We start from the raw sequence: 8,996 nt of genomic DNA, 5'->3' as shown, positions 1-8,996 counted from the left end.
ACGTATATGGTCTCTCGTTTTAGTTTTTGTTAAAACTCCAACAGCAGTGTTCTTAATTGTCTGTAATTTTGCAGTGGCAGTTTTAGGTAGGCCAGTGTATACAGTGTCACAACACATTCTCACTCCGCCCTTGTCACATATTGATGTTTGCTCATGGACTTTCCACGTGCACATATGGCGTGCAAGGTACCCTGGGTGCGTTGGTTGTTGACGCCAAGACGCCATGTCGAGGTCTGCCTGTTACATGCATTGTCTTCTTTCAAATACTCTTACGTTTTCACAGGAAATTTAAAGTTTACGTACAGTCTCTTTCAAAATAAAAGCACAACATCAGTAGTGCAAATTGACTTTTTTTTTTCCTTCAACAACAAACACACATGGTTTGATTTAAGCAACAAACACCTGTGGTTAGGTTTCGGCAACAAAAGCACTTGGTTAGGTTAAGTAAAAAAGAACAGGGTTTGGCTTTAGAATCTTACGGGACGCAAACACCANTTACGTACAGTCTCTTTCAAAATAAAAGCACAACATCAGTACTGCAAATTGACTTTTTTTTTCCTTCAACAACAAACACACATGGTTTGTTTTAAGCAACAAACACCTGTGGTTAGGTTTCGGCAACAAAAGCACTTGGTTAGGTTAAGGAAAAAAGAACAGGGTTTGGCTTTAGAATCTTACGGGACGCAAACACCACTCTCTTGGGTGACAGTCGGTGTTTGTTGGACCCATCCACCATCCCTCCCACCCACCCCAGTCGGACTTTAATCACCTTAACTTCCCTTCATGTCCTGCCATGTTTTCCCCTGATGCCGCCAGGCGCTGTTTAACTATAACGGCAACCGGCCCAGTGTCATGCCAACGTTAAAAGACGCCTTTTTCGTTGGTTTCTAAAGCAGCAAGTCACTGCCCAAGTGGCGGATTTCGACGACTTCGGAGTGAGACCGGGCTCGGCGTTACAATAGTCAAGACTAGCATGAACAAGCTTCTCAGCATCTTGCTGGCTCAGTAGAGGTCGTACCTTAGCTATATTAGCGTAAATGATAAAATGCAGTTTTGGTTAATGAATTAAAATGAGCTTTAAATTAAAATAATAATATGTTAGACTTGTGTTGCAATTTTCAAAGTCCTCAGACTTTACATAAGGCAGCTTATGCACAGGGCCCAGAATTTGGTGCTACATCCCTGCTTTTAATTACTGCACTGTAAGCTTCTCATGCTGAGGCTCAACAAATGGCCACAGGTTGAAACCATGTTTGTTATTGCACATTCAGAGATCCATGGAATATTTAATTGACATCTTAATCACTCACAAACACACTTTAGTGCCACCACTACTTATGTAACACTGATAGATTTCATGGAAAGCTGTAGCTGTGCTATCTGTTTTTGAGGAACATGTTGTTTTGGACACTCATTTAAATCAGTGACAGCATAACAAAGTGCTGCAGCCCGCTGAACATAAATGGATGGCAGTTGGGAACCAGCGGTGTGTGCGAGCGAGAGAAAACAACCCCAAACGGAAAGTGACAAGACAGTAGATCACTGTGTGTTTGTTCCAATTTCCAGTGCCATGCCATTCCTGCGGATTAGCCAATGGAAAATGAAAAACAAATGGTAAAATGGGAGATGCCAGGCAGAGAATAAAGACAAATGAGTGGTTGGAAGGATCTCGCTATCACCTCAGAGACACGTTGAATGCCAGAGCAGAACAGCTTACAGCTGGTGCATCACTGAACCGGGTGGGGGGAAGTTGTATTATGTTAATTTACCCAGTATGCATTTCCAGATACTGCTCATGAGACACTTCCCATTTGTGTGTGATAACCATCTTAGTTGTTGCAGCCCTACGGGAAGATAATCTCTCACTGTGTAATTGTAGAAGCTCTGTGGAGGTCTATTAAAACAGTCTGATAATTCACTTTAATAAGACATCTGTACACTTAATTCCTAGGAATGTTATTTACGTAATGTTGATTTAATGCCCTTCAAGCAAAACTTGCATCAAAGTACTGGAGTCCTAGAAGATGTTTTTTTTCCAACGGTCCTTAAAATAACAATATATTTAATTATAATTTCTGTTATTCTTGTATGACAGTCAAATATTTTTAGAGGCAGTTAGCCCGAGCTGTAGGTGGAGCTGGATTTTCTTTCTTAGCAATTGTCATATTGGCCTTGACATGATTACATTTTAGCCAAGGCAAGAGATAAATGACTGAGCCGCCAAGAGGAGCACAACCTGTTTGAATCGTTTGGTGAAACCATCTCATATTTTCAGTTTGAAACTGACTTATGGTTGTATTTTTTTGGAAATCAATCAAAGACCTCAAATTGTATTTGAGAAAATCTTGAAAATAACCAGGAGCACATTACAAACACATTAAAATGATCATATTTTGATTAAAGCCACTTCTTTTTATGTAAATACTTTCTGTCTATGTAGTCATCTATCTATTGAATCAGTAAACACTAGACTTGGAGATTTACAAATGTAGATCGCTCATCACCTGTATGTCATGTTCTGTATCATGCTGTACGTGTCAGCGAAAATGCAAGGTTATATTTATCTCAAGCATTTTTTTGTATCGTAAAATAAAATGTGTCACCCATATTGATCGCAGTTCAATATCACGTGCTACTGAAGCTACAACTGTTTTTCGTCAGATGAAAGACCTAAAATGTTATTTTAAATTCGACAAAGGCACGTGTTGCTCACTGAAAATCCAGCCGATCTCTCTCTCTTGTGTGAGTTGCTTCCAGGTGGCATATAAACACAGTTGTGCAGGTATCCAGAGATCTCGTTGATCTTGTGTCGCGCTGTTGCTTGTGAACTCGCTTCAGGTGTGCGCTCGCGAACATGTACTGTATGCGGCTCTGGTCTGAGGCTACAATTGACATTTAGGCTAAAAACATGATGTAAATGGCGTTTTTTTCGGGTCAGATTTTAATGTTGCAGCTTATGGATACTTGGATTACACCACACGAGCAGCATGGAGACATTTTGCCTTGTTGACAGAAGATAAGTAAGAAAATGGTCAACAAGGCAACTTGAAGTTTGGGACCACATAGAAGTGACTAGGTTAGATAAGGTTGGGACTGACTGGGATGTGTACGTAGCATGATATATCTCAGGGTGACTTGGTCAGAGACCCTGGAAAATGTCCAAAGGTTATCTCAAGACAAATAACAGGCACTGTTCTGTGTTTGAAGACCCTGACTCTCATCTTTCCGTTTATTGACAACAAAGAATTGGTTGGTAGGACAAATAGATGGTAGAAATTATAGAGGCTAGTCATATTGGTGACCCTAGTGGGCTACTTTTAGGCTGGTCAATCAGTATTTAAGATAACCAATCTAAAGTAGGGGTGATATTTTGTGGAACATGCAGACCATGTCAGTATTTGGTATTGTGAGAACATCACGTTTGCCAAATTACAGGCATTTACCCATTAAGTGAGTGAGAAGACAAACAGATAACGTACATATCTTCTAGAGTAGACGAGGAGTCTTTGTATTCACTGTATTTAAGCAGACTCATAAATGACTGCAAAACTATCTCCTTGGTGCAAGAAAAATATGAACAGTCTAACCCAGTAACGTTCCCGGTCATTGACCCCGGATGACAGACTCTGACACACGCAAACACACACACACACTCACCTAATCCACAATCAAACATTGTGCTGCGACATGCAGAATCTGGCGTCTTTCCCCAGGAGTGCTGACGGTATAGGAAAAGCACTGGGGCGAAAATGAAGACGTAGCCTAGAGGTTGCACTTTCTCTCACTAGATAGTTAATGAATGAAGTCTCCTGGCTGCGATTCTGCTGAAATTTACACATCTTCACCGGGGCAGCGTAGGTACAATCACTATGAAGAAGCCAGGACAGCCATGGAGATGTTTCACTGGAGTGCATTATTATATCTAGTGTATGTTTTTATTTTAAAGCAGTAACATTTAGGAAAACATGCTCATTCACTTACTTGTTGAGAGTTAGATCAAATCCTTGATACCACTGTATGAAAGTATTCAAGTTAGCATAGCTTAGCGTGAAGACCGAAAACAATACAAGTTAGCTAGCCTGACTGTCTCACCATCAGTTTGGCTCTTGAAAGTGGTGGGGAGAACTTAATCTGGGTGTTAGCATTTTTCAGATAGCTTACAAGATGATTTGATTCAGATATGATCAACTTGTTTTTTCTCCTTCCATGGCAGCAAAACACTTGAATGTGTCTTCAGAAACTTGCTGAACTCACTAAACATTTTTAAGGCTGACCAACTCTAAAAGACATACCTTCAGTTGAATTAACGTGATTGCAGAGCAACACAAATGCTACAAACAACCCATAATGTGTTAATTAGTGAGGTTAAGGAGCACTAGTATGCAAGGTAAGCTGTTTCTGCTGTTTCTAGTCTTCATGCTAAGCTGCTAACTGGCTGATGCTACATATCAAGTTTCAACCAAATATTTGTGGTATAAACATGAGACTGATGTCATTCTTCTCATCTTACAGCCTTTGAATTACAAGTCTGTATTTTTTGTCCGAAGTTGTGGGACATATAGAAGTAAAAACGACCTCAAAATTTTTTGGAGCAGGTCCAATTTTCTTTGTTTCTTTGCATGTGTCAAAAGCAGCGAGACAAAGAGCACATGATAAATATGGACTTATGCTCTGTTCACACTACGAGCAACAATACAACAGGGTAACAAGCTACATTATCGCTGAGTAGCTAAGTGTTGCTCAAGCGCTCGTTAACGTAGTTCTATCTCACACAGCCTCTGCATTTGCTTATACAACTATGGTTACAATATTGTAACCTTCATTACATTGTCACAGGCTTGTGTGTGCCTGCTACTTTTTAATTGGACATAAAAATATCTATGCTCATGATCAATGTCTGAGCCCCATTTTAACATTACATCTCGCCATCCCATTGCATCCCCATGTGCAACCCAATGCACAGAAAGCTAGCGTAGCGTCAGCTAACTAAGCTAAATAACACAGCACCACAGCTAAAAACATAAACATGTGATTGGTTGACACTTCACCACGCCTTTGGAGTTTAGCTTCATGTCCCCGGCTTCCATTGAAAATTAATTGTAGCCTGTTGCTGTGTCACCTTTAGTGTGAGCACAGCATCAGTGAGCAAGTTTTCCAAAATGTCTGACTGTTTCTTAAAGTCTACAAAAGTGTCATGATTGGTTTTCGTGCATGTCTGGCTCTACCTCAGCTGTATAACATCAGCAAACTGCATTTTATTGTGACTTTTGTTGCAATTAAGAGACACAGTGAGACAAGAGGCTTTATTCAAGTTACTAAATGGGAGCAGGAGAAAAGAGGAGAGAAAAAAACAAGATGACAAGAAGACAGAGCACCCTGTGCAGCCTCATGACTCATTTTATGCGTTTAAATCTAATTTGTGGGCCCAACCAAATATCTCCCTCCACATTTAAATCTAGTTGCCTCCTAGGGGGATGCAAACCAGCTGTGGTCATCTTGAGGGAATTGACAGTCGATTTAATATTGGGATTCTTCAGTCTGACCCCATAATGTCTCAGTAAGAATTGAGCTCTGCTCCTCTGTCTCCCTCCTCTCCAGGCTCAGCTCCTCATGCTCGGTCTCCATGGCACGGCCACAGCCTTTAACGACTGGGTCACAGCTTCAGACTGATTACTGTAATTCAGGGGAACTCAAACGACATCTTGGGTCAGACGTGGTTTTGCTTTTTTTGAATTTCTGTTTGATTGTTCTAGGGTTAAACTTCACCAGCATCCCACCTAAGCCATTATTAAAAGCTGTTAACGCAGGTCACCTCTCACCTAACCTCTGTAGCTGCAACCATACGCAGAGGTCATGTTTAGGTTGGCTTTGACTTTTCAAACACTGACATCTATTTATGTAGTGTTGCAGTACATGTCCTCCCCCTGAACCCTGACTCTGACGTAGGTCCTACTGTTGACTGACTCATACCCATGATCGAACAGATGTGTCCACTTCTCTGGGTGAATATTTGATGGGCTGCAGTGTGTGAGGAATGGTGGACAAACAGAAACAAAATCCAATATAATGTCTCCATTTTCACACACTTGCTTTGATAAAATCAATAAATCACATATGAATTCAGAGCACAAACATTGTCCTCCACAAGTGTCATGGAGAGTAAAATATATGAGCTTAACTGTGGATGCTTTTTTTTTTTTTAAATCATTTGCAACCCATCCAGCCACAGTGCTGCTCTGTCACCGTCTTGCACATGTCAGTACATGACCACATCCTCTGTAGCGGCCTTCCTGCCCTATTTCAACTTCCTGTAACTTGAAAATTAACATTTCAGCTGAGGCAAAAAACCTACCAGCAGCTCTCTAAGCTATCAAGATAAAGACAGGACATGGATCATTTAAGAGTGAGGTTTGCCGTGGGTGTTTATCATATGTGGTCTGTGATGGCATTACTTGATATCCTGTCTGAAATATTTGCAGGGCAAAAGCAGCAGAAGCAAACACCCATTCAACCGCAATATGCCAACCTCCTCAGTGCTGCTCTAATTTTAAAGATCGTCAACAGGAAGGCTAATCGGGGACTTATTTTCAGACATATTCATTCTCCAAGACTGGGAGATAAAACAGATGAGAGACACTGTTGATTGAGGAACAAAGAGATGCTGAGGCATAACGTTAAATAAGGAAGGGAGGGAAGAGGAAGGGATAGAGGGTTAAAATAAAACAGAATGATAAAAGAGACACAAAGAGGCAAGAGAAGGCGGACCATACACAGAGAGATATATTGAGGTGGGACAGAAATATGCAGAATTATGCAGATGTGCCCTGACTGCTTTTTTTGCCTCTTGACCTTCTTCTCAGCAGAGACAAGTAAGTTGCCTCTTGGAAAACAGATTAAATGGAGATTAGCAAGTCTTGGATGTCAGTAAAACAGTCTTTTCTGCTGCTTTTTTCCCATGGTGTCTTTTTCTTAAGTAAACCATCAGAAGGGCACACAAGGCCACACTGTGGAAAAGCACATTAATTTTATCAAACATTAATTTTACACTGAAGTAGCCATATTTTATGAATGAATCCCAAAGGTTCACTGACTTGGAAGGTTTAAATACTGTCCTCAAAGGCCCCCAAAACCTGTTTTTTTAAATCAGCTTCTAATAGAAAAAAAATCAACTGAGAAAACTACTCCCAATCAGGAAACACAGACAAAAACACACTCATACAAAAAAACTACAACAACAAAAATGTTATACCGGTGTACCCCAAGATTCAGTTTTAGGCCCTCTCTCATTCAGTATTTATAATAATGATCTATCTTCCATTTGTCCAGAATTTGGTATTCAAATGTATGTAGACAACATGATCATCTGTATACATGCATCTTTACTACAGGCGCTATGGAGAAAAACTGGATGACTTATTCATTCTTTTTTTTTTTTTTTTTTTTTTTTTTTTTAAGAGGAAGCAATTCCCCTCCTCTTGAAATTTTTCTAAAACCACAGAGGGTTCAGCTGGTTAAATACTCAGGTGTGATTTATGATAGCAGTCTAACCTTCAAGAAACAAATGACAAAACTTTCAAAAACTATATAACTTTATAAATAACGCAAACCTTGCTCATTTTAGATTTCTGAAAAAATTTCATTGATAGAAAAACTGTACATGCACTGAATGATATTGTCACATTTTTCATACATTGGTACAACCTGGTCTCAGAGAAATACTACATTAATGCAACCCCTTTATAATCTGTATAAGTAAACACTGAAAAACATGGATAATAAGCATAAGTCTCATTGTTGTTATGATCCGGTGTAAGGGATTTAGAGGCATCTACTGGCAGAAATGGTATAGAATATTCATCACTGTGTTTTCATTAGTTTATAATCACCTGATAATAAGAATCATTGTGTCTTTGCTACCTTAGAAAGAGCTGTTTATATCTACATATGGAGCAGGTTCTCTTCAACAGAGTCTGGCATGTTGTTTCTAAAGTGGCCTACAATGGACAAACCAAACACTGGCTCCAGATCAGGCCACACACATTAGGAAGTTTCAGTTCTTCACCCTCGCTGGTAGATGTAGTGTTCTTCTATTTTTTGTTTCAGGATAGTTGTTATTTCTTGTCTTGTTTCTTAGTTTTTTGTACATTGTTTAATTGTGTCCGTTTTTATTTTTACAATGTGTAAGGTCTTGCATTGCATTCCCTAGGCTAATTTATACAATGTAAAATGTCTAAGGCTTGTGCTAATAACATTAGCATGTTGTATTTGTCAGGGAAATGTGTCTATTAAAAGGCAAGTGTTTGTCTGTGAATGTTGCGAGTTATAGTAAAGCCGATTTGTGTACTTGTGTTAGAAATTGTCTCTATTGGGGCGTCGGTGGCTTAGTGGTAGAGCAGGCGCCCCATGTACAAGGCTGTTGCCGCAGCGGCCCAGGTTCGAGTCCAGCCTGTGGCCCTTTGCTGCATGTCTCTCCCCCCCCTTCACACTTCACTGTCCTGTCAATTAAAGGCAAAAAATGTCCTAAAAAAAAGAAATTGTCTCTATTAAGCCATGTTTTAAGTGTGTTTTGGTGTGTTTTGAATCAACTAGTTTACAGCACTTCACAGAAACCCTGACGCAGACTAGTGTTTGGAGGAGTAACTGCAGAGTGACACAGACACACTGACACACAAGTTTAAATCTCGCTTTAGGTTTAGGCAACAAAACTACTTTGTTGTGATAGGTTGAGAAGATGGGTATTAGTAAAAACCACTCTGCATGATGCAAGCGTTGCTATGCATGTTGTTTGTTGGTCTTGAGCATCGGCCTCCTGGGTCAAAGTTCAGTGTTTACTGGAACCATCCACCGACTCTACCACCCACCCTGAGTGGACTTTCATGCTCTTAAAACTATCTGTTGCTCTGCACGTTGAGTAATGATGCGGATGGGTTTACATTGGAGTTGGTTGAAAGCCCATTGTGGGACGCTAAGTAGTGTCCCAGATACTGCCCAAACGT

This window comes from Epinephelus moara, chromosome 2, assembly GCF_006386435.1.
Source record: "Epinephelus moara isolate mb chromosome 2, YSFRI_EMoa_1.0, whole genome shotgun sequence".
Taxonomy (NCBI): domain Eukaryota; kingdom Metazoa; phylum Chordata; class Actinopteri; order Perciformes; family Serranidae; genus Epinephelus; species Epinephelus moara.
This window is presented reverse-complemented; position numbering follows the sequence as displayed.